Here is a 9,987-nt window from a genome sequence, read left to right on the forward strand (position 1 = left end):
CCGTCCCTCCCGATGGCCGTCCTCAAACGCCACTGCGGGACGGCGGCTCTGATGCTCCTGTACCCCACGCCCTTGCCCGAAGTCGTTGAAACTTGCAACAGTTCACAGAGGCGCAAGAAGGGACCGAAAATGTCAGAAGGGAATCAAAAGACTCAGAGCCTCCAGAAAACCGTGCCTAATATAACTCAGTTTTCATCGCATCCAGTTATAATAATACGCACGGTGGAGAACGCGCTTCTCATCGGTGGGGGTCTGCGTGTCGAGTTCAACTACTGGATCTTTAAGAATTTTTCAAGACACCCGTTGTTGGTTTTCTTAAGCACTCGCCATTCCTACGCACATCCTGATTGAATACACTGCCAAGAGACAAAAACGAGACAAACCTAAAATAGAGGCTCTGGCAGGCATTCCGGGCAGCGTGTCCTGGCGAGAAGTGAGAGCCCCGTTCACGGAGGTTACTCAAACGGAGTCAGCAGGAGTTTCTCATGCCGGCTGTGACTCAGCCACATTTCTCCTTGGCTCTGAGAGAGAACACCGGTGGGCACGGAATTGAACGAAGAATCCTCTGATTCGGATCCTGGGCTGGGAAAGGGAAGGCAGCCAGGAGACCTGCAAACCCCCCGTCTGGCAGGAAGTACCCGGTGGGGGTTTCTGTTACTCCGGGGTTCTCCTGCTCACACCGGGGGTACAAAACTCAATCGTGTTGTGCACCACGGGGAGAATGGCCCGCGCAGCCCGCACCAGGCTGCGTGCCGGGAGTTGCTGATAAGCACTTGCCAACTTGCAAAAAGAGAACACCGCCGTGGCCACCAGAGGTGCCCTGAGGTCACCGGCAGCCCCCCCCCCCCCAGGGCCGTGTGGGACAGGTAGCGACGAGAGCCCGTGGAAAAGAGAGACCTCTCTCCCTTGTCAACCACGCCATTTCCGAATGTACTTGGCCGCAGATCCCTTGCTTTATTTTCCTACAACTGTTATTACATCCTTCGAACTTGAGTCCCAGGGTACACGCAGTACTGCCCGCTCCGTGCCCTTAGAATCCTAACGCGAGAGTCAAGTTCTCATTCGGAAGGAGCCCCGAGCCCGGGGTTTGTCTGGGACTTTTCGAATCAAATGTAATGGAAGTCCTTCGCAAAAGAAAGCACCGAAGATTTGAGGTTAATTTTCACAGAGGGTGACGATAGCCCTTAGAAATGCCAACATCCCCCCGCACATGTTTTGGGGCTTCCGAAATGGGGCCAGGCCAGCGAGCCTTGTGTCACACGCTGACCACAGCAGCTGCTGCTCTGTTCCTCCGGGAAGCAGGTGCCAGCCCGCAGGCTCCGTGCCACAAGCACCCCATCCTACCCATCTCTGTGCAGACGCAGCTCTGGGGGCATCTCTGGGAGGTCTACGTGCTAGTCACCAACTCCCGACATCCCACGGAGAGTGGCCATTTGGTTGTCCCCGACATCCCTCCCACCCCCGAATGATCGGTTGCACAGGCGCAACACTCAATTCTATCCAGTCAGGCTGGAGAGGTGTTGCCTTGGGGACATTTCCGGGCACGAGTTATGGCTTCGGCGGGGTCCCTGGAAAAGAACTCGTGGAGGGAGGCTCGTGTGCAGGTGATTTATCGAGGAGCGTTCTTGGGAACAGCAACTATGAGAACGTGAGGGAGTCAGAACTGGCCCCGGGGAGTTCGGCCGGGGTGCAGTCCTCACACAGACCTCAGGCAACCCCAGGGGCGCTGTGTGACTGAGGTGAGCCCTCGGAGGCCACCTGGTCACTGCTGTGGGCTGTCCCCGGGGAGCGGGCGCCACCGGCTTCGTGACCCCTTTCTGGGCGGTGAGCCACAGGCAGCACAGAAGGAGAGCCTCGGTCACACGGGGTCATCGAGATGCCCATGACCGTCTACGACACTGTGCCCGGCACGGCTCAGATCACTAGCTCATGTAGTAACCCACCCACCCGAGAGCCGGGACTCCCGTGTTCTCCGGCTTATCTCCCTCCTGGGGAAAATGCCCCAAGAAAATTGGCGGGAGGTGCCGTAGTCCAGACACTGCGACTTGCCTCCCAGCCACAACCGATACTTAAATCTCCCTCCTCCACGAGCCATCCGAGACCCCCGCCCCCGCTCCCGGCTACCACCGCCGCCAGTCCGAGGGCCAGGCGCCGTGCAGTGACCCAGACCCGCTTCCCTGAGGGTTTGAGCTTCTCCCGCCAAGACCTGCTCGGGCCATGGGTGCCACGTCTGTCCACCTGCCATCAAAGTTAGGTGAGGCAGCACCCAGTGGCACCCCAGGGGATGCCCCGGGGACCCACCTTGTTTCTGTCCTCCTCCACGCGTGAAGCAGCCTACCTCCTGACGGTCAGGGCCAGCGACCCTGCCGGGGTGCTGTGACCCCGGGTGGACACCTCTCCTCTGGGAATATGATGCCCAGAACCACACAACCTGAAGGTGCTGGGAACAGAAACCCAGACTATTCCCCAGGTGGGCCATGGGACTCATGGCGAACAGATGCGTGCTTGCTACCCCCCTTGGTTCCCATACACGTGCTCCAACCACCGGGGACCCAGCGCCGCGCACCGATTATGCGTCCTGGAGGGTGGCGCCCCATCCCTGCAGGGCGTCATGTCCAAGCTGGTACCGCTGCTGGGCCTTCCCGAGCCTTTGTGACAGTTCCATCGGGCCATCTGCTCCCGGTGATGCGGCGAGTGCCAAGCCTTGCCACGCTTGTGTGCCCACCGCCAAGGCACCTCATCTGTTGTCAAGAGGGCCCCTCGGTCTGAGACTTTTCGGTAAGGCATCAGAAGCTGAGGCTTCACAGACGAGGAAGTCAAACCTTTAACTAGAATAGAAGTCCATTTCAGTCAAGATGAGTTTGTCCCCTTCGAGGGTGGAAGGGATCCAACGTAATCAACTCGCCACCAAGTGGCACGTTCGTCTGAGGGATACGCCGTGTTCAAGCATCAGGCTGGTTTCTGCGGCGGCAGAAGCCGTGTCAGCCTTGGTTGGTGGCAGCTGATTCCATTAGGCTTATGCGTGACCTGTGCCTGACCCCTGTCACTGGTCTGGTGGCCAGGAGGACGTGAGAGGCGAGCGGCCCTGCACTCTCTCCCCTGGTTCCTCTGTTCCACTTTGTCACTGGTAACGCTTCTCCCAACCGCACTGCCACAGACCGGCAAGGGCCAGTCCCACGGGTGGGTCCTCGTGGCCAGCTGGGGGCCAGGGGGTCTCTGCCCCGAACGGTGTTGTAAAGCAGCTTCTCAGGACCGCTCCTCGTGCGAATTCTTTCCGAGTGAGTTCCGTGGGAGGGAGATTCCGAAACCGAGTTTTGTGCACAAGAGGTTTATCGGGGAGTGCTCCCAAGTACGCAACCCTCGGAGGAGAGAAGAAAACAAGACCGGGCAGGGTGGGAAGCACAGAGGCCAGCCTATCCCGTGGGCCAGTCACTGCGGATGGGACGTCCCAGGGCTCGGACCCAGGGAGGGGCAGGCTGTCGAGAAACGGGGCCCCCCTCGGACAAGTGCAATCCCTGGGGAGGGCCTGGGCGGTGAGACCTCACCGGTCAACACTCCGGGCAGCTGGAAAGTGAGGTTCCCCTCCTGAAAAGAAGTGCCCGGGTGCACACCCCAGGGTCCGCGGCACACCCCTCACACTTGAGGGGGAGGTGCCGCGGGACAACGTCCCCCTCTCCCTCTGGAAGTTGCCCTGTCTGGATGTGGTGCCTGGAAGGACCAGAGCCACACCGGCCCCAAGGGAGGCCGCTGACGGCCAAGACAGAGACAGCGAGAAGCGCGTCCTGTGGTTCCGTGGAGGGGCCGCCACTGCGTTCCTGGAGCCGGGAAGCCCTACTCAGACCAGCTCGACTTGGTTTTCTCTTCCTCGAGGAGACCAGTGTTCTGACTGCCACCGACTTTCCAAACTGAAAGTCTAGAAAGAAAAGCAGCGACAACAACAACAACTCAGGCCATGATCTCACCATTTGTGGGTTTGACCCCGCGTCGGGCTCTGTGCTCACAGCTCGGAGCCTGGAGCCGGCTCCGGAGTCTGTGTCCCCCTCTCTCTCTCTGCCCCTCGCCCCCTCTCAACAACAAACACTAAAAAGTAAAAAAATAAAAATTAAATGCGAAATGAAACGGGAATAATGCTGCTGAAATATATTGATGTCGGTGTCTTGCCCTCATCGGTTTGTACTGACAGGTTCTTTCTCTGGCGGAGGCATTCGTTTGCTTCAAGGATAGTCAGGTCTGCCACTACACAAATAGGAAGAACGGTTCGATCTTACGCTTGGCATCCAGAAAAGGGTTTGCAGCAAAGCACTCGTTTTGTAAGCCAAGGATGCTCTCTTTTTTTCTTTTAAGTTTCCGTTGAGAGTCTGACCTTGGCAATGCACCCTTCGGGTTTAGCATTAGCCAGGGCTGGAGAGAACAGGATATAAAGCAACCTCCATCGTTCCAGGTTCCTGTAAAGAGAGAGAGAGAGAAAGAGAGAGAGAGAGAGAGAAAGAGAGGGAGGACGTGGGCAGAGAGGCAAATGCGTCCCATCATTCTCCCCAGGCGCTCAGGGACATGAGGAGGCAGGCTAGGTGGTGGAAAGAGAAAGCGTGGACCCAGGACACGTCCCCCACTTAGAACCCCAGCGCTGTGCACCAGTGAAGCAGTGAAACAGAGTCGCTTTGGTGGATGATGATGCAGAGATGAACCAGCCTGATGCAGTGTCCCTGTGTGTCCCCAAGGCGCCCAGAGGTTCCCGTGTGTCCCGGAGAAGGGATGCAGTCAAGCACAGTGGACCCCAGAGACCAGCCAGCGATGTTCTGGGATGTCAGGGCCTGGGGGGAGGGGGAGGGGGCAGCACAAAAGGGCTGGAACCGAGGACAGCAGCGGGAGGTGTGGACACACCCCCGGGAAGCCAGACGGGACCAGCGTCTGCAGACAAGCCACATGAGAAGGAGAAACCAGGCGGGATTTCAAGGGCTCCAGATCCAATGCCCTGTCTCCCTTAGCTTATCTAACGGGATGCTGATATTGTGAACTTGCATCATAATGTGCCAGTGCGGTAGGCTTTGTCAGCATCCTGCTCGCGTCCCCTCCTGCGGTGCGGGGGCGGGGCTCGCTGTGAGCACACACGTGGAGGGGGCAGGAAGTGTCCGTGGCGCTCAGTGGGGTGGGCATGTCCTCGGATTTATGCCCCAGCCCCCTCCAAGGCCAGGAGGGGCAGCTGGAGCAGAGCTCCCCCACGGGGCTGAGCTCTAGGACCCATGAAGTTTAAGGGTTTAAGGCGTTGGCAGCACACGGTCCCCCGGCGCCTGCCTTTCCCACCTTCCTGGATGACTTCTCAAATAAACTACCTGCTCTCCTCTCCTTGCTTCTGAGTTTTCTTCTGGGCAACCTGAGCACGATGATTAACACCCATCTCCCCGGGGCACCTCGGAGGCTCTGTCGGTTAAGTGTCCAACCCTTGATTTCAGCTCAGGTCACGATCCTAGGATGTGGGATCGAGCCCCGCGTCAGGCTCCATGCTGACTTTTCTTTCTCTTTCTTGGGATTCTCTCTCTCCTCTCTCTGCCCTTCCCCTAGTCTCCCTCTCAAAATAAATAAATAAACTTTAAAAAGAACCCACTGAGGTAGGATCCCATAAGGAGCTCCCAATCTGTTACTAAAAAAATAAGCTATATTGGCTTTGCACATCCAAGACAACAAAGGCAAGTTTTCATGGTACTTTAATAATGGCCACACACAAAGCAACTTTATGTATTCTGGAAGCATCGTTTGTTTAGGGAACAAATGTTGATTTAGTCACAATTAGATCCAAGGAATGACGTCTGCCAGCTTGGAGTGCTTTTTGGCAACATGAGATGGGGACACACAAAACTCCCCCAACCACATTCAGGGTGACCCCAGTCTTCTTCCCCATCCCTGGCTTTTGCACGGGATGAGAGCTCACCTCTTCTTCCCCTGCTCGCTTCTGGGAAAGACACCCACAGGATGTTTCATCTTAAGACCTCAAAACAAAGTAAAGAAGAAAAGTAAGAGTATCTAAGGCCATGAGTTGATAACATAATCTCACAGTATATAGTCATTTATCAGAACTTTCCCTTGTGACAAGGTCTCTGTGATGGATGGACGGACAGATGGATGGATGGATGGATGGATGGACAGGTGGATGGATGGATGGATGGATGGATGGATGGATAGGTAGATGGACAAATGGATGGATGGATGGACGGGTGGGTGGATGGACAGGTGGACAGATGGACAGATGGATGGACAAGCAGATGGGTGGATGGATGGTTGGGTGGGTGGGTGGGTGGGTGGATGGTGGATGGTGGATGGACAGGTAGACGGATGGATGGATGGATGGACAAGTGGATGGGTGGATGGATGGGTGGGTGGTGGATGGGTGGTGGATGGATGGGTGGATGGATGGATGGATGGATAGATGGATATGTGGATGGATGGACAAGTGGATGGATGGATGGACAGGTGGATGGGTGGGTGGATGGACGGATGGACAGGTGGACGGATGGATGGATGGATGGATGGACAAGCAGATGGGTGGGTGGGTGGATGGCGGATGGATGGATGGATGGATGGACGGACAAGTGGATGGGTGGGTGGGTGGATGGATGGATGGATGGGTGGACGAATGAATGTGCCCTATGCCACTAACAGGTCATGCTGTCACCCCAGACCCAGCTCATCACCACACAGTAAAGCATCCACTCCCCCCATGCGCAGGGCCCACGTGTGTCACCGGGAGCTGGCTCGTGGACTGTGGGGGTTGACAGGGACTGGATGGCCAGTCCAGAGCACCTGGGCTCCTCCTAGTCCTTTGCTTACCTTGACCCCTCATGTGGTACAGGCTCTCTTTCTCATGCCTCCCCAAGCCAGCCTTGCATTGTCTGTCTACTCCCTTCAGGGAGAAACCCCCGGGGGACCACCAGCCTGGTTTCCAGCTTGCATTTCTGTCTCTGGGCCTCATGCCTTTTCTCCCCCTCTCTCCCCTGTCTGGTCCACCACAACCCCCCAGCACATGGCCCAAGGCTCTGCTGACCTGCAGACTTGTGTAGCTCAGAGTGGCCACCACCGTGGTGTTTCTTCGGTCACCCTGTCTTCTGTAAGGATGGCCCCTCTCAGCCTTCAGCTTCATTTTGTTTCAATGTGTGCCCTTTTGATAATAATAAGATGCCATGCCCTTTTTAAATTACTTTTGAAATTTTAAAATGAATCAAATACCATGACTGAAAACAGACTAACTCATGTCTGCGTCAACTTGTGGACAGAGGGCAGGGCAGGCTTGTGACAAAGCCACCACCGTAGGGCCGAATGTCGGTTTGGGTGCAGGGAGATGGGTGTGTGCTGTGGAACTATTTCAACTTCTGGCATATTTGAAAATGTGTATAATAAAAGGTAGGGGGGAAATTTGAGCAGCAGCTCTCTTCAAATGTGTTTTGTGAAGTGACACACGGCACCTGCTTTGCTCACGGAGGGAGGTGAGCTTCAGGGAGGTGGGGTCATGGGTGCCCACCTGGCGGGAGCTGTCGCTGTTATTTCTCTGCTGACCCTCGGACTGAGCACAGCTGTGCCTGTGACAGCCGCTCACGCCCAACCCGATGGTCTCCTCGGCGCTCCAGCTCTGGTGCTCGACTCCACACCACCGTGTTCACCAGCCCACCCTTTCCAACCCTCCCGGATCACGCACCAGTCCCCCAGGGGAGAAGCCAAGGGCTGTCCCTCCATGGGACACCTTCCAAATCCGTTTCCCATCTGGCGGCCTCTGGAAGAGGCCAAGTCAATTCCAACATCTCATCTCCAAGGAAAGGTTGGTTCCTATGTGACGAACTTGTTTAGGAAAGAAATCCGGTCCCATCTGTGCCTGGGTTGATATCGATAGATGAGAAAAATGTCCACACAAGTAAATCTGAGCATTGTTTAAACAGTTCCTTCTGCACGAGGAGCGTGGAGACTCGTGACGGATGTGGACAAGGTGGGGACAGAGGCCTGCCGTTGACACAGAAGCATCCTCGAAACCTTGGGGCTGGTTCTGGAAGGGTCCCTCCTGAGGTAAAGGGACCCCCAAGGCATTGCAAGAAGTGACTGTGCTCTGGAAGTCTCTGGAAGCCGGCAGCTCCGAAAAGCTAACGACTTCAGCAACGACCCCAAGCCAGGGTCCTAAACGACGGCGTTAAACGTCCACCCGCACACTCGCAGGTTACAAGTGAGTAGGAGCAGAGGGGGGAATGATCAAGAAAGGGGGCGTCGGGTCCACCAGGAATGTGAACAGTGTAGTGATTATGAGGCTAGAGCCCCACATGGTTCTAAAGAGCCAAGTGGGTTTGTATTACATTAACACTTAACTCTGTGGCCAAAGGGAGTCGTTAAGGATTTTTGAACCGAGTGATGCCGGAACCTGGGAGGAAAGACTTCGCAAGGAGGGAGGGAAGACGGGGTCTAGGGATTCTCCACGGCCAGCCAGCATGGTGGCCCCTGGGGCTCTCTGCCCTGGCCGGACCGGTGGACACCCATGGCAGGAGCCATGATGGCACCTGGCCCGGATGTGCTCGTCCAGGGACACACGTAGAACCAGAGACCCAGGAACCAGAGGAGAGTCAACAGGGCCTAACTCTGAAAACAGATCACAAATCCCCTGTGGGCCGTGAGGCAAGCACACTGCTCCGTAACTCCGGTGTGATGTCATCCAAGCAGGTGGTGGAGAAAAACCTTCTGGAATCACCGAAGCTCCAAGATCTAACAGCTGCAGCCCCACAGGCCCACCAGCGGGGTGCAGCAGCACATGTGAGCCCCACGTGCACGGCGCCCAGCGAGCCCTCCCCGCCCCCAGAAAAAGATTCAGGATGGCTTACACGCAGCATCTCCGGCGAGAATAAAATACAAATAAACAACGTAAGCACAGCCCGAGGGAATCGAGGACAGGGGGCAGAGACAGGGGAAACAAAAAGCCGGGCTCCCCGTAAGCGTCAGAAACACTGAGACACTTGTTCCAGGTTCGGTTTCCAGGGAGGTGAGCCCAGGTGCCCCCATCCTTCTGATACCTGAGAACCACGTCTTAGGTACCTGGGGAGGGAACCGGGAGTTTACCCGGCGATGGATGTCAACATGGAATTGGGACGCCTGAAATGAATCTAGAAGTTCGTGCTCACGTGCGCTTTTGTTTTCTAGTTAGAGAATCTAAATGTTCATCAGCGAGACTATCAAAACCCTCTCCCTTCGAGTACCATTCCTAACCTTTGCGGAAAGCATGGGAAAATGGAACCATGACCAGGTATAAAATTCATAATAGCTCCTAAATGCGTATGAAGGGTCAGCATCGGGGCTGAGCACGCCCTGTGGACAAGTCTCATCGGAGCCCCGTGGGCAGGTACCGTGGCCCCCGCCATTTCGCAGGTGTGGAAGCAACGCTTTGGATGTTAATCCCCCCAAGGTAAAGCTGTCGTTCAACGGCGATACTCGTCCCCAGGCAGTCTGTACAGCGGGAGGTGCAGCCGCCAAACGCCCCTCTCAGCCCCACGGGGAGAGAGGGTTCCCAGATCCTCCCCATGGCTTCTGGCCACGGGAGCCGTGGGGACACGCCCCTCTTTCCTTATTCTGAAACCAACGGGCAAAGTGAGCCGTGGTCAAGGACAATCTTCCTCCTACGTTCTGGCCTGTGTCGTATCTGCACGATCCTTTGAAAGAAATGCACTTGATTCTGTCATTTGATAGCAGCTGGCATATTTGTGACACTTCTCGAGAATCATCTTCAGAGAAGGGCTCGTTCCCAGAACAGCTCATTCAAGGAAATATTCCAGTTGCAGCTCTGCCCTTCACTGCTACTGAGCGAGATGCTTGGGTCCTTTGTCCTATTTCCCCCTCCTCCCCCTCCCCTCCCCCCTCCCCCCCTCCTTCTTCTCCTCCTCTCCTTCCTCCTCTTCCTCTTTTTCTTCTTGGCCTTCTCTTTCCTCACCCCCTCCCCCTCTCCCTCCTCCTCCCCCTCCCCTTCCTCCT

Source organism: Herpailurus yagouaroundi, unplaced genomic scaffold (assembly GCF_014898765.1).
Source record: "Herpailurus yagouaroundi ecotype Mexico unplaced genomic scaffold, PumYag 199, whole genome shotgun sequence".
In the NCBI taxonomy this organism is placed as follows: domain Eukaryota; kingdom Metazoa; phylum Chordata; class Mammalia; order Carnivora; family Felidae; genus Herpailurus; species Herpailurus yagouaroundi.